The sequence below is a fragment of the Petromyzon marinus genome, chromosome 71 (assembly GCF_048934315.1).
Source record: "Petromyzon marinus isolate PM22_M1 ecotype Great Lakes invasive population chromosome 71, UKy_Petmar_22M1.pri1.0, whole genome shotgun sequence".
Classification (NCBI taxonomy): domain Eukaryota; kingdom Metazoa; phylum Chordata; class Hyperoartia; order Petromyzontiformes; family Petromyzontidae; genus Petromyzon; species Petromyzon marinus.
The window spans coordinates 674,696-702,490 of NC_133737.1; the positions used below are offsets into that span (position 1 = coordinate 674,696).

Here is a 27,795-nt window from a genome sequence, read left to right on the forward strand (position 1 = left end):
TCCGGATCGCCTTCAATACTTCCTCAGCAGATGGCACCTCAGCCAGCCACTCACAGGGGGTGACTTCATCCAATATTTGAGGCACCGCAGCCTCAGCAGGGTCATCCTCACTTTGTGCCACGATGTTTTCCTGGCTGAGGGATTTTCCCTCCCCCAGGACCTCACAGAAATGCTCAGCAAATCTGCGAACCTGTTCCTGGGGGTCGGAAATTGGATCACCGTTTTTTCCCCTAATGATGGTAATAGGTGTGGCGCTGCAGGTTACTTTTTTGATGGAGTTAAATAGAGATTTGTGATCACGGGCCACTGAGGCAGACTCCATCTCCTCAGCAACCCGCGACCACCACCCATCCTTGCAGCGCCTCACGGCTCTCCGAACCTCCGAGCGAAGGCTGCGGTAAGCCTCCTCATTCTCTGACGTGGGATTCTGTAGCCGATGACAGTGGGCCTGTCGCTTTTTCTCAACCATCGTGAACAACTCCTCTGTCATCCAGGGTGTCTGGGGAGGTCTGGACCGCGTACCCAAAGCAGCCATTGCAGCTGCATGAGTCACAGTCCTAAACCTCGCCCATTTACCCTCGACATCAGGAGGAGTCGGGGACGATGCCAATCCCAGCCGCAAGCGATGATGAAATTCTCGCTTGCAACTTTCATCAGATAACTGAGACCAGGCCACTTTAGGTTGGAATGGGGTCCTGGGTGTACAACCACCACAACAACCACCATGACAACCACCACAACAACCACCACCACAACCACCACAACAACAACAAACACCACAACAACCATTACCACCATAACAACCACAACCACCACAACTACAACAAACACCACCACCACAACAACAACCACTAGCACAACAACCACTACCACAACAATCACCACCACAACTATCACCACAACAACCACCACCACAGCCACCACCACAACCACAACCCCCACAACCACAACCACCACAACAACCACCACCCCCACAACCACTACGACAACAACCACTACCACAACAACCACTACCACAACAACCACCACCACAACCACAATCACCAGAACTACCACCACAACAACCACTACCACAACAAGCACCACCACAACTATCACCACAACAACCACCACCACAGCCACCACCACAACCACAACCCCCACAATCACAACCACCACAACAACCACCACAGCCACCACCACAACCACAATCACCAGAACTACCACCACAACAACCACCACCACAACCACCACCAAAACTACAACAACCACCACAACAACCACCACAACCACCACCATAACCACCACAATAACCACAACAACCACCACAACAACCACCACCACAACCACCACCACAACCACCAACACAACAACAAACACCACAACAACCACAACAACCATCACCACAACCACCACAACCACCACCACTACAGCAAACACCACCACAACCATCACCACAACAACAACCACCACAACCATCAACACAACAACAACCACCACAACCACCACCACAACACCCACCACCACAACAACCACCACCACAATTCTAGATTTAAAGCTTTCGTGACTGCAAGGATCCATACTCTTTGGTTCTATTCGGTAAAGTCACGTAGGTAAATAATAAAACAACAATAATCACGACGTTTCGGCCACAACACAAGCGGCCTTCATCAGGTGAAGGGACAAGCCTGTCTGGAGGACAGCGCTGGAGTGGAAGAAGCCACGCTTAGATCACGACATTTAAGGAAACGCTACTGTTATTATGGATAAAGATTCATACAGCAACAAAATCCAGAATCTGCTCAACGATGGAAGTTACTCAAAAATAAAAAATGACCCCACTAATAGCCTAGCGATAAAAACCAACAAGATCATCACTAGTTCGACCTCCCTAATCGACCCAACTAAACGTCCCTCCCTAAAACCTTCTGCTGCAAGACCCCCTAGATTCTATGGTCTTCCCAAGATTCATAAAGAAGGCACCCCACTACGACCCATCGTATCCAAGATCAACTCCCCTACCTATAGACTAGCCCGTTTTCTGTCAGATACCTTGCTGCATTTCACTGGCAAGACCACCTCAGCAGTACTTAACTCAGCCCAATTGGTCTCTATGGTCAAAGACGTTGTACTGTCCCCTGACGATATCCTTGTCAGCTTCGATGTGGTCTCTTTGTTCACCAAGGTCCCAGTACCTGATACCATTGAAATAATTGAAAATTTGGTCCAACATGGACTAGACCCCGACACACCTGCACTGGTTAGGCACTGCCTCAACAATACCTACTTTACTTGGAATGGCTCCTTCTACAAACAAAATGAGGGTACCCCCATGGGTTCCCCCTTGTCACCAGTGATAGCCAATATTTTCTTGGAGAAATTTGAATCAGACGCCATCCAGACTTCCACCCTCAGACCTTCCCTGTGGAAGAGATATGTGGATGACACTTTCGTCATTTGGCCACATGGCCTCCCAGCTCTGAACCTTTTCCTACACCACATCAATTCCAGACATCCCGCCATCAAATTCACCATGGAAGTGGAGAAAGATGGCAAGCTACCATTCTTAGACGTTCTGTTTGAGAGGAGACCTGATGGCTCATTGGGACATTCTGTCTACAGGAAACCCACCCACACAGATTCCTACTTGAAACCTGATTCCCACCACCACCCAGCCCAAAAGAATTCTCTCATCAAAACTTTATACCATAGGGCTCATTGCATTTCAGACCAACACCACCTGACCAGTGAATTAAAACATGTACACCTGGCCCTCAAAAGGAATGGTTACTCTGACCGTACCATCCGCCAAGCTGTCTCTCCCTCCATACAGAAACAACCACTTGATACTCCGGTCAAAACCATCACACTTCCATATATAGCAGGCGTTACTAAAAAGATTTCCAAAATTCTAAACAAACACAAGATCCAGGTCCGGTTCAATACAGTACACAAAATTCGTGATCTGATCCCATCCGTGAAGGATGTCATTCCTGATTTACAGTACCCCGGGGTTTACAAATTGAGTTGTACCTGCGGTTATTGCTACATCGGTGAGACAAAGCGACATGTCTCTGACCGAATTCGCGAGCACAAATCAGATTTGAAACACGGCAAAACGAAATCTTCTGCCGTAGCTGATCACTGTTACAACGATGTGGGGGATCACGCTATAATTTTTTCCGATACCAAGGTTCTTTGCAAACCCACGGGCTTTTATCAGAGATTTGTTCATGAAGCAATTCAGATCTACAAACACAGACACAATTTCAACCGAGAGGATGGTTTCAAATTAAGCAACCATTGGAAAGATGTTCTAAATCGAACTAAACATTAAACTAATTTCAATGGTACAGTATATTTTTCGAGTAGTGGTACCCCAAACTTTCGCAGCTCTTATAAATTCCCATTTTCACACCATCAATAGGTAAAATCCCCCTCCCCCCTTCCCCCCCCCTCGCCAAACTGCAAGTCCACCGGCACGTACACCACCTCTTTGCTCGCACACAGGTCCGATGTCTGAGCGTGGTTGTGTTTCGCTAAATTCTCCTGTTTGATGAGTACTAGGTGCCTCGGTGAATGTATATACTCTGACTTTAACATAGCTATTTCTGTTACCAGTTACTAGCTAATCACTCAGCTATTTAAATGCTAAATTCTATGCTAATTCCTTTGTCAAGGGGCACCTCTGCGGATGTGTATACTTTAACTTAGCTATTTCAATGAGCCATTTCAATGCTAAATTATATGCTAATTCCTTTGTCAAAGCCCGTGGTCTTCTTCTTCTTCTCACACAGCTTAAATGTCGTGATCTAAGCGTGGCTTCTTCCACTCCAGCGCTGTCCTCCAGACAGGCTCGTCCCTTCACCTGATGAAGGCCGCTTGTGTTGTTGCCGAAACGTCGTGATTATTGTTGTTTTATTATTTACCTACGTGACTTTGCCGAATAGAACAAAAGAGTATAACCACCACCACAACCACCACCGCCACAACAACCACCACCACAACAACCACCACCACAACCACCACCACAACAACAAATACCACAACAACCACCACAACCACAAACACCACCACAACCACCACTACAACAACCACCACAGCCACCACCACCACAACAACCACCACAACCACCACAACAACCACCACAACCACCACCACAACCACCACCACAACCACCACAACCACCACCACAACAACCACCACAACAGCCACCACAACCACCAACACAACAACCACCACAACAACCACCACCACAACCACCACCACAACCACCACCCCCACAACCACCACAACAACCACTACCACAACAACCACTACCACAACAACCACCACCACAACCACAATCACCAGAACTACCACCACAACAACCACTACCACAACAATCACCACCACAACTATCACTACAACAACCACCACCACAGTCACCACCACAACCACAACCCCCACAATCACAACCACCACAACAACCACCACAGCCACCACCACAATCACCAGAACTACCACCAAAACAACCACCACCACAACCACCAACACAACAACAAACACCACAACAACCACAACAACCATCACCACAACCACCACAACCACCACCACTACAGCAAACACCACCACAACCACCACCACAACCACCACCACAACAACCACCACCACAACAACAAACACCACAACAACCACCACAAACACAAACACCACCAAAACCACCACTACAACAACCACCACAGCCACCACAACAACCACCACAACCACCAACACAACAACCACCACAACAACCACCACAACCACCACCACAACCACCACCACAACCACCACAACTACCACAATAACCACGACCACAACAACCACCACAACAAGTAAAACAAAGTGCCAAAGTGGCGAGCCGAGTGAAGACAAATTAAACTTAAGCGAGAGAATTGAAGCAAACGCGATCAGGCGAGGGCAGGAGGCAAGGCCGCGCGTGGCTAGGCCCCGTGCTGTAAAGTTCCAACCTGGACATCGCTTCCATGCTCGCTGCTACTCAATTGACATCCCTACGAGAGAGAGGCTCTACCTCGGTAAACAACAACAACCACCACAACAACAACCACCACAACAATCACCACAACCACTACCGCGATGAGAATTTCTCACCTCAGATTTCAGTGCACGGCGGAGCAGCAGCTTCCTGTTATCTCGTGACGTCACGCGGCAGCAGAAGGTGACATGACGTCGCTTGAACAAAAAACAGCAGCGACCCAGGCAGAGATGACGTCACGCTCAAAGGAGCCTTGGACAGGGTAGGGTGAATACCTTGGTGGCATGACGTCACTAGCGAAGTACACCTCCCCCTGGCGTTTCACGCCGATGAGGTAATGCTGAGTAGTGACGTCACAGCGGGGTTGGAGTTTAAGTTTAGATTCATTTTCCATTGCTCCCTCACTTGATCAGAGGCCCCTTGGGTGTGTGAGCTCAGCAACAATGTGGACATTATTGTGTACACACTGTGTGTGTTTGTACACTGTGTGTGTGTACACTGTGTGTGTGTGTACACTGTGTGTGTGTACACTGTGTGTGTAGACTGTGTCTGTACACTGTGTACATTGTATGTGTGTACACTGTATGTGTGTGTACACTGTGTGTGTACACACTGTGTGTGTACACACACTGTGTGTGTACTCTGTGTGTGTACACACTGTGTGTGTACACGGTGTGTGTGTGTACTCTGTGTGTGTACACACTGTGTGTGTACACGGTGTGTGTGTGTACACTGTGTGTACACTGTGTGTGTGTAGACAGTGTGTGTGTACACTGTGTGTACACTGTGTGTGCACACTGTGTGTTTGAAAACTGTGTGTGTACACTGTGTGTGTACACTGTGTGTGTGTACACTGTGTGTGTGTACACTGTGTGTTTGAAAACTGTGTGTGTACACTGTGTGTGTACACTTTGTGTGTGTGAGGGGGGGCCAAGCCTCCACGCAGATTGAGGCGAGCCGAGTGGTGGCGCATTCTATTTTGACTTAAAACTTTCGTGACTGCAGGATTTAATATTCTTGCTTCTTTCGGTAAAGTCTGGTAAATTAAAACACATGTTACTCAAAAGAAAATAATGAAATGAAATGGCAATTTAAATAATAAAATTGACCACATTTTTTCTTTATTTTTGGTTTCTATTTACATGACTTTAATCAGAAAGGGTTTTAATCAGAAAATATTTCATTTGCCATGAAAGTTCTCACAAAGAATTTACATTCAACATATAGGAATCTTAAATCTTAAACAAGTGGCATACAAGTCTAACTATACTAAAGGTAAAAAGTCAAACTAACACTAAGGGGCTAAAAGTATGTAAAATATTGAATAAATATTTAATATAAAGTAGCTGTAAGATACAATCTAAAAATAAAAAAATACAAATATGGTAACATAGTGTAAGTATGGCAAGGTGTCATTTTTTAGATAAAATGTTAAAGTCAGTGTAAGCCCTTGGCCTTGTTGAAGAGGCCAGCAGCGGATGGGAAGAAACTGTTTTTGTGGCGTGAGGTTTTGGTCCCGATGGACCGCAGCCTTCTGCCGGAGGGGAGTAGCTGGAACAGAGAAGTGTCCAGGGTGGGAGGAATCGGCCACAAATCTTCCTCGCTCGCCTCATGCTCCTCGAGGTGTGCAGGTCCTCGAGGGTTGGTAGATTGTGTGGTGCCACCGCAGCGGAGCAGCTCGGTCGCCGTTACCCCCTCCATGTGCCCCCCCCCCCCCCCACGAACGCATGCCCCACTAAACACTCGCATGCACCCCCGTAGGGTCTCGAGGAGGGATCACCTGGTATGATGGGTTTTCACCCGAGAACTCCACTAGCAGGGACGTTCCACGGTTTCCCCGGACCAGGAAATTGGCTGAGCCCCCAGACCGGATTAACTGATGACCCCCCCAAAAAGGGGGGCGTAGAGCTTTACAGGCCGGCCGCGATGAAGCATTCACAACAAGGGGGGATGGGAACTTCAGCCAGTACCCAGCGGCAGGGTAAACAGTGGGGTGGGAGGGAAAAGCCCCTAGGCAGATAAGAAGTTGACTTAAGTGGGAGGGAGCGAGGGGATTATCGATGAATCAACGGCGAGGAACGCAGGCACAGAGACAATGGGAAGGAGGGGGGATGAAGCGACCCCCCCCCCCCAATGGCCAGAGCGCTCAAAATGGCCGGAAAAGAGGATTTGATTGGATGCTCAGGATGACGTCATGTGACCCGGGGGTTAACGGGCGTTGGGGACATAAGGGGGGCAGAAGGGAGAAATCAAAATACAGATAATACTTTGCAGCGTCATCCGAAACATTTTATTTTATTTTACGCCAATGAATAGCAGTGGCAGCTAGGGGTGTACAACTCCTCTAGAGCAGTTTTGAGAGAAGATCTCATTGGTAGCGATTCAAGTTGCAGTTTATTGGCAATAGCATTCCAGACTCTGGGGGCATAAATAGCAATGGCCCTTCCTCCAGTTTTTGTACGGCAATAGGGAATGTGAAGTTGGTAAATGAGCGAAGACCTGAGGTCAAATTTGTTCTTTGAAACAGAGTGGCGAGTCCTATATGGGCAGTTCAATGTAAATCTTAAGGCCGAGTGATAGATGGAATCAAGCTTCTTCAGTACAGTACTTGGGGCTGATTTATACACGATGTCACAGTAGTCAATTAGAGGCAGTATGGTAGCTTTTATCAATTCCAAACGGAACATTGGGGGGAAGCAGTGCTTGTGTCGATCCAGAAAACCAATTTTTATCTTTGTCTTTTTACCAATATAATCAATGTGATATTCAAAATTCAATTTTGAATCCAGGATGACCCCAAGATACTTATAGATCTTGACTTGCTCTATTTGACAATTATTTAAGGAATGTAATTGGGGAAAAATAACTTCCTGCTTTAGTCCTGGTAAGAAGCATAGCACCTTGGTTTTGGAGGTATTCAGGACTAGTTTAAGAGCAACTAGCTGATGTTGTAGTTTGTTGAAATCACCCTGTCGCTTAGCAATCACGTCATCTGTAGAGCGGCCAGCAGTAATCAGTATCGTGTCATCTGCAAAAAGATTTACCCTGGAATGATCCAGGTCAGTGCCAAAGTCATTGACAGAAAGAGACAACAAAAGGGGGCCGAGGATGGAACCCTGTGGAACCCCATTTGTTATCTTAACACTGTTTGACCTCCAACCATCTGTGAATACAGTTTGGGTGCGAGAAAAGAGGTAATTTTGTAACCATTTTACTGCGTTTTCGGAAAAACCGAGGCAACTTAGTTTACTAAGCAGGGTGTCGTGGTCTACTGTATCAAAAGCTTTGGACAGGTCTAGAAAAAGACAGGCACAGTACTGCTTATTATCAAGGCTACTGTAAATGTGATTCAGAGAGTCTAATGCAGCAGATGTGGTGCTGTATTTTTTTCGGAACCCAGATTGTTTTAGATGTAGGAGATTGTTGGTGTCCAGGAAACTGCTAATTTGGTAGGTCAATAGTTTTTCAAAAATTTTCATCAACGGGGACAAAATTGAGATAGGTCGGTAGTTATTTGGATCATCTTTAGGGCCCCCTTTGTGAAGTGGATGGACATAGGAATGTTTCCATTCTAGAGGAACTGATGCTTCTTTGATGGACAGGTTGAAAAATGGGCTATAGGTTTGTATATTAGGTGACCAACAGTTAGTAGAGCAAAGACAGGAATACTATCTGCTCCGGTAGAGGAGGACCCTTTGAGGTAGGACAGTTGTTTCAGAACATTACTTTCGTGGATTGGCTGGAAACTAAATTCGTTTAATGTTTGGACAGAGGTGTAGGAATTTGCATGAGCAGGGGTGACTCCCAATACATTATCAAAAAGATTACCAGCTTCAGAAAAATGAAGGTTAAAATTGTCAACTATTTTTTTAGGGATCAGAAAAATATTTCCCATTTCGGTTAAGATCAATGGGCAGATTGTCTGTTTTGGATGCCTTTTCGATACATTTGATTGTTTTCCAGAAAATCCTGGCATGTCCATGTGATTCCAGGAGAGTGAAGGAAAAATAGGCATTTTTTGCATGCCGTATTTTTTTAACGCATCTATTCCTTAAAATCCTGTATTCTAGCCAGTCATTGACCAAATTACTTTCTGAGCACATGCCCAAGCCTTGTCCCTAGTTTTCATGAGCTTAGTAATCAAAGGATCAAACCATGGTGGGCGGTTGCTTTTAGTTTTAATCTAACCAACGGAGCATGTTTGTTAAGAATTTGGAGAAACGTGTACCTGAAGGTCTCCCAAGCCTGTCAGGTTGGGGATATCACAGACCTTGTCAATATCCGAGTGAAGCACATCATTATTAAATGCCTGAGTGCTGAAGTGTATCATAGAGTGCTTCTCAGCCAATTTAGGGGGGCTTTGGGTCTGGCTGATGATCTCACACCAAAAATGAAGGAGTGATCACTAAGGTTATTACCCAGAACACCAGTAAGTGTGAAATTGTGAGGGGCATTTGTCAATAGGACGTCAAGCAGAGATGACTGTCCCGGATTTTTTAGGTTGGGTCTTGTGGGGACATTTATTAATTGAAACAGGTTAAATTTATCTGTAAAATTTGTGGCCACGGCCGGCGGGTCTAGCAAATTCCAATTTAGTTCACCCACTAAAACTATTTCACCTTTAGGGAGGCCCCCAAAAAGCTCTCTCAGTGCAGATGCAGCTTCAACATCCTTCCCAATAGGCGGTCTGTAGCAGCACACTACCAATATCTGTTGATTATTTGGAAGAGTTATTTTGAGAGCCAAACCTTCAAAGCAACATTTTTTAAACAAGGAGTTAGCTGGTGAACATGCAATAGTATTACGAACATAAATGGCAATTCCACCTCCTTTAGATCCTCGGTCAAGCCGAAAAAGGTTGTAGTTGTCAATCGTAATCTGCAAGTCATTGACGGCAGGAGTGAGAAATGTTTCTGTTAGGCAAAAAAATGTCCGGGTCAAGATTTGCCACTTCTAGTTTTAGTTGACTTAATTTAATCACAAGCCCTCTGATGTTGACATGTAGAACACCAACACCTTTCCTGCCAGAAAAATCTACAGAATTATACGAGTTCTTTATATTTTGGCTAGGATGAAGCTCAATACCACCCAGAAATAAGAAAAGTAGAATTAATAGTTTCCACAAGTATTTTCTGTGAAAGGATGAAGAACGGTGAACCTTGGACGAATAGCAGCAGAATGCAGATCGTGGTTTTTTTATGAGCAGAATGAAGTTTGGAAGGAGTCCTGGTGAAGTAATGGGACAAAGATAGGGTTTAAAAGGATACAATGATGGAGTGTAGAAGTGTCTATGAGCTGTTTTATTTGCAGGTGTAGTGGCAAATCGAGCAACAAGTAAGGACGCAAAGTAACGAGGGTAGCCGTTTGTAGAGTTGAATGTGGCACTAGATATGGCCGGGAATGACAGTAGTATGATACACAGCAGGAGAATTGCCATCTTTAAGATAACAAAGATCTACAACAGTTAAACTCACAAGTGAAAAACGCACAGGTAGGCCGATCGCGAGTAATGTCTTGCCACACTCGTCGCACATGTACGGCTTCTCGCCCGTGTTTTTGAGTTTGTGGTGGCGTTCAGCTCCAGGTCACGAAGTTGACTAGCCGTTCAAATTCTTGCTGTTTGTAAGCACACCTTGGTGCTTTGCTATTTCGCTACGCTAACGTGCATGTGACCTAACACTCTTTTTTTTCAAGGAGCATCTTTGCGAACAGGGCAATAACCTGATCAAGCAGGTAAAGGGTAAAAACCTCAAGGGGCGGGTTAAGACGGTCGAGGGCTTCCTGCAGAAGCTTCGGCTCCTTGATAACGGAGAGCGTTTCTGAGCAAACCAGGCAGCAGCAGATTTAGGCAGACCCAAGGAGCAGCATCTCAGGCAGGCCCAGGGAGCAGCAGCTCAGGCAGGCCCAGGGAGCAGCAGCTCAAGTAGACCCAGAGAGCAGCAGCTCTGGAAGACCCATGGAGCAACTTAGGCAGCTGCAGGGAGCAGCAGCACAGACAGACCCGTGGAGCAGTAACTTTGGCAGGCCACGAAAGCAGCAGCTCAGACAGACCCAGGGAGCAGCTCAGGCAGCCACGGGGAGCAGCAGCTCAGGCAGACCCAGGGAGCAGCTCAGGCAGGCCCAGGAAGCAGCAGCTCAGGCAGACCCAGGGAGCAGCTCAGGCAGGCCCAAGAAGCAGCAGCTCAGGCAGCCACGGGGAGCAGCAGCTCAGGTAGACGCAAAGAGCAGCAGCTCAGGCAGACCCGGGGAGCAGCAGCTCAAACATATACTGCGTTATGGGATTTCTATTCGCATGAATGACGCTCTGCTACCCACGGATCCCTTAGCCCGGCGTTAAGGGAAGACTGGACGACCCGTCACAGCCAGGGTACGGGAGCTCACCTCTGGTCCGCTACAACCCGGCTCTGGCGAGAGCTCGGGGAGGGTCCCAGGGTGTCCGTGCCACCTCGGTCCGCTACAACCCGGCTCTAACAAGAACCTCGGTTGAGGGTCCCCGGGTGCTGGTCCAGTCTTGAGGTCTTCGGATGTCTTCAGGCTTGAGTTGGTGAACACTGCCCGGCCCGTCCAGAGGGCTGGGCTTTTATCCCCTGGTCGGGCTCACCCTCCCCTCCTGACCCCCCCCCCCCTCCCAAAACCTTCTGGAAGGTCTTATCTTAATGGGCCTTAGGGACGGGTGGGGGGGTCAGGGGTGTTAGTCTCCGGTCACGGGGGGGGGGGGGGGCAGGGGTTTACTTTGGTCGACCTCTACGCACCTCGCTCTCTCTCTCTCTCGGCTGCCCCCTGTTATGGCGCTCACGCACAACTTCGTGACTAACGCTGCACGTTCCGTCGTTTTCATGCAGGGGGCACTGCAAACCTACGCGCCCCTGCATGAACGACGGAGGCGCAGGGACAGACGTTCGATCGCGTTGGAATCGATCTGCAGACGGCGGTCTTCTCGCACGGCCAGCTCTGTGTCGCCTCATCTGGATCCCGCGATCCCAACCAGGTGAAAGTCCGCATCGAACCAAACCACCGGCAAAGCCATCTACCTAATGACGCGAGAAAATTCACACGAAATATCGTTTTCAATTAATAAGCTTTTAATGAAGAAATACAATTATCTAATTCAAAATAATACAATTCAAAGTTGTTTCATTTTAAAACTTCAAAACGGAGCATCGGGAGCTTGCGTGGAGGCGTCGTTCGTGTGCAATTTTTTTTCGTGACTTTCCTGGCCCCAGGCCGTAAATGGTTGTGAGGGGCACCGCAGGCGATCAGGCTTGCTTCAAGCCATGGTTGTGAACATCCAGACGTTAATCAGCAAGGACCATTTCTTGTCCTAATTCGAGAAAATCTACATCAACACGTAATACAAAATTATAATTCGTGTTGTAGAGAATGTATCTCCTCTACGTGTAACTTTTGAGTGGTATGCCTTGTAACTGATGAATGATCCGAGTGTGCTCCCTATTTCAAAGACAATGAGTTGCTCCAGAGGGAGAAGCTTCCTGAAACATAAAATACCCTTTGACCTGTATCACAAGAACAATGAGTCTCACCTGACTTATCTATACAGGTTACTTCCAAAACATACACTTTGTCCTAACATCACTTATTCAATGTTTGACCCTTTTACACAAAATGTTACATGTACGTACACAATCAGACAAGTATTTATTCTAAATTATTGACAGGCATCTGAACAAAATTGAATTACAGGTGCACCCCAAGCCTGTTCCCACCCCCCCCCCCCCCCCCCCGCTTCTGTGTATATGCAAGATGTGCTGTTTTGAGCTGCCGCAAGATGAGCTGCCACTCTCCTTTTGCTCCCCCCCCCCCAACCTTATTTCCTATTTAAGCTTCTGTTCACCTCTCTCTCTCTTTGCCTCTCCGTCTTTCCTACTGACCATGTACCTCGTATTTTCACTCTGTCTATGCTGGTTTGTGCAATCCAGAAGTTGAACACGAAATTTAACACTCTTCTGAAATTCGTGGTCCGCCAGGAAGTGTCTGTGTTGTTGGCCTGACTGGTTGTGCTTCACATGTTTTTTAGGTCTGTTAAATTCTCGTCTCTCATCTTTTTTACATCCATGATTTGTTCTTGCCATGATTTGTCCTTGACACCTGGTGAAGATCGCTTGTGTTGTGATCTAAACGTCGTGATATGTTTTGTATTTAATATAATTTTATTGTATTTCTACATACGTGACTTTACCGAAAAAACCAATGAGTAAGGTTACATCGCATTAACAAGCTATTTTAAAAAAATATGCACCGTCTGCTTAACAGTGTATGTACAACATGCTATTGCGCCAAAACGAGTTGGCCATTGCATGCTGGCGTCTGCGTCAAAATGTATCAAATTCTAAACATTACCTACAAACTACACAACCAAGATCCCACATCAACCATCACCCCCTACTGACAGGCTCTTGTACACATGCAGGCCGGTGCAGGGCCACCACCTTGTGCCACACAGGGGCAGCTGCTATTTGGGGGTGCTCTTCGAGTGTTTGAGACAAGATACGATACAAAACTCCGAATTGCCAGAGGCGATTAAGCAACCACCATATAATTGGAATAATTAGAACCTTGTGAATGCTTGGGAGCTTATTGACTCTCGCTCATGGTTAGAGATCTACCCAACCCACAGGTCCACAAAGACTGGCTGCTCTTTCCCTGCAGGTTGAACCTAGGAATTAAGTGTTCAACTTTATTGTTGTCATTAAAGGCCTGTGACAAAGGTGCATCTATTGGAGCGACATCGTCTCAAGCTTACACATCTAACGGGTCTCCAATTGACTTCGTATTGTCTCGGAGGAAGTCCACCCACACCTCCACTTCCACAAACTGCTGAGAATTGCCTCGCTCTGCCTCACAGTCAGAATTCTCCTCCTGCTTCACGTTTCCTCCATTAATGTGTCGGTCCGACTTTGGAGTTGAATCATCTTCACATTTTACCTTCACTTCTTCGCTCTTCACCATCACTTGTTCATATTTCACCTTCACCTCTTTATATTTCACCTCGATACCTTTAAAAGTGTCCAAGCTTGGATTTTCTTCCGGTTCTTGTTTCATGAGAGATGGGCTCATTGCGCCACTTTGACTTCCACAAGCTGATTTCAGACTCCACTCCTTGTGGGTCTTCTGATGCTTGCGAGTTCTCTTGTGTTTTTGAAGATGTGGTGACTGTGCAAACGCCTTCCCACACACACTGCACTTGAAGGGTTTCTCTCCTGTGTGTGTTCTCTGGTGTTTTTTAAGAGTAGATGAATGTGCAAACGCCTTCCCACACACACTGCACTTGAAGGGTTTCTCTCCTGTGTGTGTACTCTGGTGTTTTATAAGAGTAGATGATCGTGCAAACGCCTTCCCACACACACTGCACTTGAAGGGTTTCTCTCCTGTGTGTGTTCTCTGGTGTTTTACAAGAGCAGATGAATCTGAAAACGCCTTCCCACACACACTGCACTTGAAGGGTTTCTCTCCCGTGTGAGTTCTCTGGTGTACTTGAAGATGTGATGAATGTGCAAACGCCTTCCCACACACACTGCACTTGAAGGGTTTCTCTCCCGTGTGTGTTCTCTGGTGTTCTACAAGAGTAGATGAACGTGCAAACGCCTTCCCACACACACTGCACTTGAAGGGTTTCTCTCCCGTGTGTGTTCTCTGGTGTGTTACAAGAGGAGATAAATCTGAAAACGCCTTCCCACACACACTGCACTTGAAGGGTTTCTCTCCTGTGTGAGTTCTCTGGTGTGTTACAAGAGTAGATGACTGTGTGAACGCCTTCCCACACACACTGCACTTGAAGGGTTTCTCTCCCATGTGTGTTCTCTGGTGTTCTACAAGAGTAGATGAACGTGCAAACGCCTTCCCACACACACTGCACTTGAAGGGTTTCTCTCCCGTGTGTGTTCTCTGGTGTGTTACAAGAGGAGATAAATCTGAAAACGCCTTCCCAAACACACTGCACTTGAAGGGGTTCTCTCCTGTGTGAGTTCTCTGGTGTGTTACAAGAGTAGATGACTGTGTGAACGCCTTCCCACACACACTGCACTTGAAGGGTTTATTTCCCGTGTGTGTTCTCTGGTGTGCTACAAGAGCAGATGACGGTGAAAATGCCTTCCCGCACACAGTGCACTTGAAGGGTTTCTCTCCTGTGTGAGTTATCTGGTGCCGTGTCAAATGTTCAGTACTATCCGTGCTGTTTGCACGCCGGTTGCATTGATGCCTTTTTGCACCGAGCTGCGCTGAGTGCCTTTGCTCCATCAGACAAATTCTGCAGAGGAAGCGACAGCTGCAGAGAGAAAAAAAAGAATATCCACACCATCTACACGTCAGTATTGATGCACAGAGGAATGCATATACACAGTCAAAGGTGACTTACATGTCTATACTTATTCATATATTTATGATATAGTGAAAAAGTGTCCCAAATTCATCACACGGGCTGTTATGGCACACAACGAGAGGGCGAATGTCATAAACATGCCTGGAAGCCCTCGTATCTTCAAAATGAATGTTAACCCAAAACTCCGAGCACACAATTTCGGCTATCTGGCTTCAAAAGGAATATTTATGAAAGCTAAATTCAGCTGACATACCAAAGGGTGTTGAAAATAATACTGTTTGTGTTATGCAGAAATGCATAAATTAATGTTCAATCGCAACTTAGAGGTGTGAAGCCAGGCACAGATGTCCTTGAATGCTGGGATGAACAGTTCTGACTTCAACTGCACATGTGCTGTGATAACTTCCTGACTCCATTTTTACAAAAAGTTCCAGAGGAAATAAAAAATAAACTGTTTTGATATAACCTCCGTGCTCAATAGAGTTAATAGACTTTACTGCAAAATACAAACTTGACCCTGTCACACACTCAGAGGTGGAGCCAGGATTTTCAGGAAGATGGGGCAACCCCTTCAGCAATGAAAAATGATAGGAGTTGTTAGTAAGTAAGGAGTTGTTAGTAAGTAAGTTGTTAGTATGTAAGGAGTTGTTAGTAAGCGAGGAGTTGTTAGTAAGGAGTTGTTAGTAAGGAGTTGTAAGGAGTTGTTAGTTAGTAAGGACTTGTCCCTTGCTTTTTATTTGACGCGTATGATAGGCACCGCGCTCGCTGAAAGTGTTTGCCATCAGGGAAGTCGTGTACTGTATACACAACTGCGCACAATTCTGTGAGTCGCTTGTAACAGCTTTGCCGTGACTTATTGCCAATTTTGGACTCGGACTGTTGTCCTCTCATAGAGTCCCTGGCACGTAATAATATGCCAAACGGTGGCAGTGGGGGTCGCAAAATGCTGATTTATCTATATATATATAAAAGGGAAATGTGTGGATATGTGTGTCTGTTCGAAAGTGTTTAGCATACTTCCCAACATGCTACACACTTGAAATTTGGCATGTGGGTAGGTTCCGTACTGTACACAATGAACAAAGTATAAAAATATAAGGAGGGAGGAAAGACGGACAGGGAGGCAGAGAGAGAGAGAGAGGGGGAGGTGCGGAGGGATGAACAGAAGCTTAAATAGGAAATACGGTTGGAGGGGGAGAGGGGCCAGAGCGAGAGCGGCAGATAAAAAACACACATCTTACACATACAAAACGGCAGCTCAAAAAAGGACCACCTCTTGTAAATACAAAATGGCAGCTCAAAAAAGGACCACCTCTTGTAAATACAAAACGGCAGCTCAAAAAAGGGCACAGCTTACACATAAGTACAACGGTAACTTCCCCGTAGAAGTGTGATAATAAAGTATTAAAGCTTTCGTGACTGCATAAAATGACTCATTGGTTTTTTCGGTAAAGTCACGTATGTAGAAATACAATAAAATTATATTAAAACAAAAAAACAATCACGGCGTTTCGATCACAACGCAAGCGATCTTCATCAGGTGTCAAGAACAAATCACGGAGGTAAATACAACAAAAAGATGAGAGACGAGAATTCAACAAACCTGAAAAACATTATGTGAAGCACATCCAGTCAGGCCAACAACACAGTTAGACACTTCCTGGCCGACCACGAATTTCAGGAGAGTGTTAAATTTCGTATTCAACCTTTGGATTGCACATACCAGCATAGATAGAATGAAAAATACGAGGTTCTACATACGTGACTTTACAAAAAAAAACAATGAGTAATTTTATGCGGTCACGAAAGCTTTAATACTTTATTATCACACTTCTACGGGGAAGTTACCGTTGTAATTACGTGTAAGATGTGCCCTTTTTTGAGCTGACATTTTGTATTTACAAGAGGTGGTCATTTTTTGAGCTGCCGTTTTGTATCTACAAGAGGTGGTCCTTTTTTGAGCTGCCGTTTTGTATGTGTAAGATGTGCGTGTTTGAGCTGCCGCTCTCGCTCTGGCCCCTCCCCCCCTCCAACCGTATTTCCTATTTAAGCTTCTGTTCATCCCTCCGCCCGCCCCCCCCCTCTCTCTCTGCCTCCCTGTCCGTCTTTCCTCCCCCCTTACCTCTTGGTGGACATGTATATGTATTTCTACTGACCTTGTACCTCGTATTTTTATTCTATCTATGCTGGTATTTGCAATCCAAAGGTTGAACACGAAATTTAACACTCTTCTGAAATTCGTGGTCCGCTAGGAAGTGTCTGTGTTGTTGGCCTGACTGGATGTGCTTGACATGTTTTTTCAGGTTTGTTGAATTCTCGTCTCTCATCTTTTTGTTGTATTTACCTCCGTGATTTGTTCTTGACACCTGATGAAGATCGCTTGCATTGTGATCGAAGCGTCGTGATTGTTTTTTGTTTTTTTGTTTAAATATAATTTTATTGTATTTCTACATACGTGACTTTACCGAAAAAAAATTGAGTAATTTTATGCAGTCACGAAAGCTTTAATACTTTATTATAAAAATATATTTTTGTATTTTGTATGACCATGAAGTTTGTTACGTCAACCCGCAACACACCTGAGTTAAGCGCTCTGCAATGCTTAGAGCTGTTCACAGCGTGCCGGGAGATTTTAGGTGGCGCGTCGCTCCTGGCCGATGAAGCCATTGGTTTCTCGGAGTTTCAATACATATCCGTGCGAAGAACGGGTAGAACGGCTATCTTAAATATGAAGCAGAAAATTACATCTGTTTGTTTGTGTGAAGCAGCAAAACCTCTCCAACGCTGAGCTTTGGCGTCATGAAATTTTCACAGCTTATGCTGTTTGGAATTTCTAAGTAAACGCGACTATTTTCAGCTCGCCACGTCATTCATTCCAGTGGCGAAAATCGACCTTGCGTAGAAGTGGATTAAGGTTAAATTTCCTTGAGTGAAAACAACCGATTTAGGTAACTTGATTTGTTTTGGCTTTTTACCTTCTTGCAAGCATCAACATTTAAGGGTTTTTCAGTGAAATATAAGGTAATATGAAATATATCCAAGACAAGAATCCAAGTTCCGGGCGAAGCCGGGTAGTGAAGCTAGTTACTAATAAACCCCAATGATCCAATCGAAATTAGGGATTTCGATCGGACTGTTGGGGGGGCACGTGCCACCCCACCCCCACTGGCTCCACCACTGTCACGGACTGGCATGCTACACAGGTGATGGTGTGTCCAGACCCACGCCTGGCCACGTTCACCTTCTCAGAATTAATGCTTCCTCACTCCACCAAGCAAATTCATTGAGGATCAATCAACACAGCCGAAGTTGTGTGTCTCTATCTCTCTTCCCGTGGTTGCGTGGATTTCCTTCCCGATACCCGGGGTTCCCCTCCACATGTAGAGTGTGAACACCACCACGCGTCTAGGGTGAACACCGCCACGCGTCTAGAGTGAACACCGCCACGCGTCTAGAGTGAACACCGCCACGCGTCTAGAGTGAACACCGCCACACGTCTAGAGTGAACACCGCCACACGTCTAGAGTGAACACCGCCACGCGTCTAGAGTGAACACCGCCACGCTGTTGACGAGCCTCACCTTGTGATGTCGGCAGGTCGCTTCTAAAAACAAAAGCAGCACAGCAGCTCAAGCGGGCCTGGCCTGGTAAAAAAAGAATGAAATAAAAACTGCGTGAATATTTAAAAGTAAAACAAAGTGACAAAGTGGCGAGCCGAGTGAAGACAAATTAAACTCAAGCGATAGAATTGAAGCAAACGCGATCAGGCGAGGGCAGGAGGCAAGGCCCCGGGTGGCTAGGCCCCACGCTGTAAAGTTCCAACCTGGACATCGCTTCCATGCTCGCTGCTACTCAATTGACATCCCTACGAGAGAGACAGCGAGGCTCTACCTCTGTAAACAACAACCACCACCACAACCACCACAACCACAACCACCACCACTACAACAAACACCACCACCACAACAACAACCACTAGCACAACAACCACTACCACAACAATCACCACCACAACTATCACCACAACAACCACCACCACCACAGCCACCACCACAACCACAACCCCCACAACCACAACCACCACCCCACAACCACTACCACAACAACCACTACCACAACAACCACTACCACAACAACCACCACCACAACCACAATCACCAGAACTACCACCACAACAACCACTACCACAACAATAACCACCACAACTATCACCACAACAACCACCACCACAGCCACCACCACAACCACAACCCCCACAATCACAATCACCACAACAACCACCACAGCCACCACCACAACCACAATCACCAGAACCACAACCACCTCCAAAACCACAACCACCACAACAACCACCATGACAACCACCACAACAACCACCACCACAACAACAACAAACACCACAACAACCATTACCACCATAACAACCACAACCACCACCACTACAACAAACACCACCACCACAACAACAACCACTAGCACAACAACCACTACCACAACAATCACCACCACAACTATCACCACAACAACCACTACCACAACAACCACTACCACAACAACCACCACCACAACCACAATCACCAGAACTACCACCACAACAACCACTACCACAACAATAACCACCACAACTATCACCACAACAACCACCACCACAGCCACCACCACAACCACAACCCCCACAATCACAACCACCACAACAACCACCACAGCCACCACCACATCCACAATCACCAGAACCACCACCACAACCACCACCAAAACCACAACAACCACCACAACCACCACAATAACCACAACAACCACCACCACAACAACCACCACCACAACCACCACAACAACAAACACCACAACAACCACAACAACCATCATCACAACCACCACAACCACCACCACTACAGCAAACACCACCACAACCATCACCACAACAACAACCACCACAACCATCAACACAACAACAACCACCACCACCACCACCACAACCACCACCACCACCACAACCACCACCACAACAACCACCACCACAACAACCACCACCACAACCACCACCACAACAACAAACACCACAACAACCACCACAACCACAAACACCACCACAACCACCACTACAACAACCACCACAGCCACCAGCACAACAACCACCACCACAACCACCACCACAACCACCAACACAACAACCACCACAACAACCACCACCACAACCACCACCACAAACACCACAACAACCACTACCACAACAACCACCACCACAACCACAATCACCAGAACTACCACCACAACAACCACTACAACAACAATCACCACCACAACTATCACCACAACAACCACCACCACAACCACCACCAAAACCACCACCACCAAAACCACAACAACCACCACAACCACCACCATAACCACCACAATAACCACAAAAACCACCACCACAACCACCAACACAACAACAAACACCACAACAACCACAACAACCATCACCACAACCACCACAACCACCACCACTACAGCAAACACTACCACAACCACCAACACAACAACCACCACCACAACAACCACCACCACAACAACCACCACCACCACAAACACCACAACAACCACAACAACCACCACAACCACAAACACCACCAAAACCACCACTACAACAACCACCACAGCCACCACCACCACAACAACCACCACAACCACCACAACAACCACCACCACCTCAACCACCACCACATTAACCACCACAACCACCAACACAACAACCACCACAACAACCACCACAACCACCACCACAACCACCACAATAACCACCACCACAACAAGTAAAACAAAGTGACAAAGTGGCGAGCCGAGTGAAGACAAATTAAACTTAAGCGAGAGAATTGAAGCAAACGCGATCAGGCGAGGGCAGGAGGCAAGGCCCCGGGTGGCTAGGCCCCGCGCTGTAAAGTTCCAACCTGGACATCGCTTCCATGCTCGCTGCTACTCAATTGACATCCCTACGAGAGAGGCAGCGAGGCTCTACCTCGGTAAACAACAACCACCACCACAACCACCACCACAACAACCACCACCACTACAACCACCACCACAACAACCACCACCACAACAACCACCACCACAACAACCACCACCACAACAACCACAACAACAACCACCACAACAACCACCACAGCAACCACAACCACCACAATAACTACAACAACCACCACCACAACCACCACAACAACAACAACAACCGCCATTCGCCACTAAGTGGCGGTGACGTCACCACGACGCTTGTGCCAGGCTATGTGCACCCTGAGGCCACGTGAAGTGTCGAACGCCCGCTGGCAGGAGGTCACGGGGCAGACCCAGGTGCCACGGGTCGACTGACTGAGATGACTGGCTGATGCACCACCTGTGCCCCCTACTGTGCCAACCTGCTGTGCTTTAGCCACCCGGCGCTCCGCTCGCTGTTGTGAGCGTCGCTCCTCCGCCCTCCGTTGTTGTTGGAGGGCGACTGCCTCCAACTGCCCAGTAGCATCCTTCACGAGCCTCCTCCACAGAGGCCGATCTTGACACCGCTGGTACCAGTCATCGGCAAGTCCACTCAGCTCCACGTCCTCCTGTACCACATCACTCCATCTCTTCTCTAGCCCGTGCCGCGCCCGCTTAGCCCCCTCAATCCGGCCAAACAAAAGCTGTTTCGGCATGCGGTGGCTGGGCATGCGGGCTACATGACCCAGCCATCGCAGCCTTGCCTGCCGGAGGAGCTCACCGATGGGACCCTGCCCAGATCTTTCAAGGATTTGTGAGCTCCTCACACAATCCAGTCTGGTTAAACCCAGGATGGATCGTAGGCAGGCCAGCCTAAATGTTTCTAACCGGCGAAGATGTTCCATTAGGGGGGTCCACGTTTCGCAAGCGTAGAGAAGGGAGGGAATGACCGTGGCCGAGAAGACCTGAAGCTTAGTGCGGAGCGACAGACCAGGTAGCTTCCACACAGCGTTACGCAACCGATGAAAAGATATTGCCGCTCGACTGATTCGGAGTGAGACCTCTGCTGTTAAACTGGAGCCAGTCATAAGCACACTCCAGGTATGGGAAACTCTCCACTCTCTCCACAACTGCCCCATCACCGATTGGGAGTTGTGGGGGTGGAGTGTCCGATGGTACAAAATACCCAGGCAGGTGCTTAGTTTTGGTGGGGCTGATGGTAAGGCCCCACCTCTTAGTGGCACGCTCCAGTCTCAGCAGCAGCGTCTCCAACTCCTCCTCTGACTGAGCAGCTATTACCAAGTCATCAGCATACATAACGTGGTTGAGCAATAGGGAGCCATCCCTTGACCGCACCCGGGCATCGATTAGCCTCCCATTATATCTGTACCATATGGAGATTCCCCCGGTACAGCTATTGAAGGCTTCACGAACTACGTGGTCAAAATAGATGTTAAATAATGTGGGAGCCAGAGGACATCCCTGTCGCACCCCAAGGTGTACAGGGAATGGCTCTGACTCCCGGCCACGTAGTTTTACCCGGGCCCGCTCACCATCATGAAGGTCCTTAATGATCGTGAGCAGAGGGTCAGGTACTCCAAAAGCACGAAGAACGACCCAGAGCCCAGGCCTACTGATGGTATCATAGGCCTTGACCAGGTCAATAAAGCAGAGATGTAGGTCTTGTTGGAATTCCCTACACCTCTGCTGTAGCAGACGGACAGAAAATATGGCATCTGTGCAGGACCGCCCTTTCCTGAAACCGCATTGGGGCTCCGCAAGCCTCTCCTCAGCGTGCCTGGCAAGGCGATGCTGAATAATCCTTGCCAGGATCTTTCCCGGCACACTGAGGAGTGAGATGCCCCTGTAGTTGTTACAGTCTGTGCGGTCCCCCTTCTTAAAAAGGGGGACCACCAGGGCATCCTTCCAATCCTGCGGAACCCGTCCAGTGGTCCAGACTGTTGTTATGATGTCATATAGGGCAGTCTGTGCACAAACGCCACCCTCCCTCAGCATTTCGCTTGGGAGATCATCTCTGCCCGCTGCCTTTCCTGGTCTCAGACTCCGGATCGCCTTCAATACTTCCTCAGCAGATGGCACCTCAGCCAGCCACTCACAGGGGGTGACTTCATCCAATATTTGAGGCACCGCAGCCTCAGCAGGGTCATCCTCACTTTGTGCCACGATGTTTTCCTGGCTGAGGGATTTTCCCTCCCCCAGGACCTCACAGAAATGCTCAGCAAATCTGCGAACCTGTTCCTGGGGGTCGGAAATTGGATCACCGTTTTTTCCCCTAATGATGGTAATAGGTGTGGCGCTGCAGGTTACTTTTTTGATGGAGTTAAATAGAGATTTGTGATCACGGGCCACTGAGGCAGACTCCATCTCCTCAGCAACCCGCGACCACCACCCATCCTTGCAGCGCCTCACGGCTCTCCGAACCTCCGAGCGAAGGCTGCGGTAAGCCTCCTCATTCTCTGACGTGGGATTCTGTAGCCGATGACAGTGGGCCTGTCGCTTTTTCTCAACCATCGTGAACAACTCCTCTGTCATCCAGGGTGTCTGGGGAGGTCTGGACCGCGTACCCAAAGCAGCCATTGCAGCTGCATGAGTCACAGTCCTAAACCTCGCCCATTTACCCTCGACATCAGGAGGAGTCGGGGACGATGCCAATCCCAGCCGCAAGCGATGATGAAATTCTCGCTTGCAACTTTCATCAGATAACTGAGACCAGGCCACTTTAGGTTGGAATGGGGTCCTGGGTGTACAACCACCACAACAACCACCATGACAACCACCACAACAACCACCACCACAACCACCACAACAACAACAAACACCACAACAACCATTACCACCATAACAACCACAACTACAACAAACACCACCACCACAACAACAACCACTAGCACAACAACCACTACCACAACAATCACCACCACAACTATCACCACAACAACCACCACCACAGCCACCACCACAACCACAACCCCCACAACCACAACCACCACAACAACCACCACCCCCACAACCACTACGACAACAACCACTACCACAACAACCACTACCACAACAACCACCACCACAACCACAATCACCAGAACTACCACCACAACAACCACTACCACAACAATCACCACCACAACTATCACCACAACAACCACCACCACAGCCACCACCACAACCACAACCCCCACAATCACAACCACCACAACAACCACCACAGCCACCACCACAACCACAATCACCAGAACTACCACCACAACAACCACCACCACAACCACCACCAAAACTACAACAACCACCACAACAACCACCACAACCACCACCATAACCACCACCATAACCACCACAATAACCACAACAACCACCACAACAACCACCACCACAACCACCACCACAACCACCAACACAACAACAAACACAACAACCATCACCACAACCACCACAACCACCACCACTACAGCAAACACCACCACAACCATCACCACAACAACAACCACCACAACCATCAACACAACAACAACCACCACAACCACCACCACAACACCCACCACCACAACAACCACCACCACAATTCTAGATTTAAAGCTTTCGTGACTGCAAGGATCCATACTCTTTGGTTCTATTCGGTAAAGTCACGTAGGTAAATAATAAAACAACAATAATCATGACGTTTCGGCCACAACACAAGCAGCCTTCATCAGGTGAAGGGACGAGCCTGTCTGGAGGACAGCGCTGGAGTGGAAGAAGCCACGCTTAGATCACGACATTTAAGGAAACGCTACTGTTATTATGGATAAAGATTCATACAGCAACGAAATCCAGAATCTGCTCAACGATGGAAGTTACTCAAAAATAAAAAATGACCCCACTAATAGCCTAGCGATAAAAACCAACAAGATCATCACTAGTTCGACCTCCCTAATCGACCCAACTAAACGTCCCTCCCTAAAACCTTCTGCTGTAAGACCCCCTAGATTCTATGGTCTTCCCAAGATTCATAAAGAAGGCACCCCACTACGACCCATCGTATCCAAGATCAACTCCCCTACCTATAGACTAGCCCGTTTTCTGTCAGATACCTTGCTGCATTTCACTGGCAAGACCACCTCAGCAGTACTTAACTCAGCCCAATTGGTCTCTATGGTCAAAGACGTTGTACTGTCCCCTGACGATATCCTTGTCAGCTTCGATGTGGTCTCTTTGTTCACCAAGGTCCCAGTACCTGATACCATTGAAATAATTGAAAATTTGGTCCAACATGGACTAGACCCCGACACACCTGCACTGGTTAGGCACTGCCTCAACAATACCTACTTTACTTGGAATGGCTCCTTCTACAAACAAAATGAGGGTACCCCCATGGGTTCCCCCTTGTCACCAGTGATAGCCAATATTTTCTTGGAGAAATTTGAATCAGACGCCATCCAGACTTCCACCCTCAGACCTTCCCTGTGGAAGAGATATGTGGATGACACTTTCGTCATTTGGCCACATGGCCTCCCAGCTCTGAACCTTTTCCTACACCACATCAATTCCAGACATCCCGCCATCAAATTCACCATGGAAGTGGAGAAAGATGGCAAGCTACCATTCTTAGACGTTCTGTTTGAGAGGAGACCTGATGGCTCATTGGGACATTCTGTCTACAGGAAACCCACCCACACAGATTCCTACTTGAAACCTGATTCCCACCACCACCCAGCCCAAAAGAATTATCTCATCAAAACTTTATACCATAGGGCTCATTGCATTTCGGACCAACACCACCTGACCAGTGAATTAAAACATGTACACCTGGCCCTCAAAAGGAATGGTTACTCTGACCGTACCATCCGCCAAGCTGTCTCTCCCTCCATACAGAAACAACCACTTGATACTCCGGTCAAAACCATCACACTTCCATATATAGCAGGCGTTACTAAAAAGATTTCCAAAATTCTAAACAAACACAAGATCCAGGTCCGGTTCAATACAGTACACAAAATTCGTGATCTGATCCCATCCGTGAAGGATGTCATTCCTGATTTACAGTACCCCGGGGTTTACAAATTGAGTTGTACCTGCGGTTATTGCTACATCGGTGAGACAAAGCGACATGTCTCTGACCGAATTCGCGAGCACAAATCAGATTTGAAACACGGCAAAACGAAATCTTCTGCCGTAGCTGATCACTGTTACAACGCTGTGGGGGATCACGCTATAATTTTTTCCGATACCAAGGTTCTTTGCAAACCCACGGGCTTTTATCAGAGATTTGTTCATGAAGCAATTCAGATATACAAACACAGACACAATTTCAACCGAGAGGATGGTTTCAAATTAAGCAACCATTGGAAAGATGTTCTAAATCGAACTAAACATTAAACTAATTTCAATGGTACAGTATATTTTTCGAGTAGTGGTACCCCAAACTTTCGCAGCTCTTATAAATTCCCATTTTCACACCATCAATAGGTAAAATCCCCCTCCCCCCTTCCCCCCCCCTCGCCAAACTGCAAGTCCACCGGCACGTACACCACCTCTTTGCTCGCACACAGGTCCGATGTCTGAGCGTGGTTGTGTTTCGCTAAATTCTCCTGTTTGATGAGTACTAGGTGCCTCGGTGAATGTATATACTCTGACTTTAACATAGCTATTTCTGTTACCAGTTACTAGCTAATCACTCAGCTATTTAAATGCTAAATTCTATGCTAATTCCTTTGTCAAGGGGCACCTCTGCGGATGTGTATACTTTAACTTAGCTATTTCAATGAGCCATTTCAATGCTAAATTATATGCTAATTCCTTTGTCAAAGCCCGTGGTCTTCTTCTTCTTCTCACACAGCTTAAATGTCGCGATCTAAGCGTGGCTTCTTCCACTCCAGCGCTGTCCTCCAGACAGGCTCGTCCCTTCACCTGATGAAGGCCGCTTGTGTTGTGGCCGAAACGTCGTGATTATTGTTGTTTTATTATTTACCTACGTGACTTTACCGAATAGAACAAAAGAGTATAACCACCACCACAACCACCACCGCCACAACAACCACCACCAAAACAACCACCACCACAACCACCACCACAACAACAAATACCACAACAACCACAACAACCACCACAACCACAAACACCACCACAACCACCACCACAGCCACCACCACCACAACAACCACAACAACCACCACAACCACCAACACAACAACCACCACAACAACCACCACCACAACCACCACCACAACCACCACCACAACCACCGCCACAACCACCACCCCCACAACCACCACAACAACCACTACCACAACAACCACTACCACAACAACCACCACCACAACCACCAGAACTACCACCACAACAACCACTACCACAACAATCACCACCACAACTATCACCACAACAACCACCACCACAGTCACCACCACAACCACAACCCCCACAATCACAACCACCACAACAACCACCACAGCCACCACCACAATCACCAGAACTACCACCAAAACAACCACCACCACCACAACCACCAACACAACAACAAA

At 47.5% G+C, this 27,795-nt stretch overlaps 1 protein-coding gene across 3 annotated transcripts in view; it reads right to left on the reverse strand.

The window, feature by feature from the left end:
* LOC116957250 (uncharacterized) overlaps window positions 1-27,795 on the reverse strand; it is a 116,815-nt gene that overhangs the window by 24,804 nt on the left and 64,216 nt on the right. Inside the window, exon 2 of one of the 3 annotated variants that reach the window (XR_012930517.1) lies at window positions 18,216-18,972. The exons of the other annotated variants lie outside the window; for them this stretch is intronic. The gene's annotated coding sequence lies outside the window, so the exon portion shown is untranslated. Of the gene's footprint in view, window positions 1-18,215; window positions 18,973-27,795 lie in introns of those variants that run through there. 3 annotated transcript variants of the gene reach the window in all.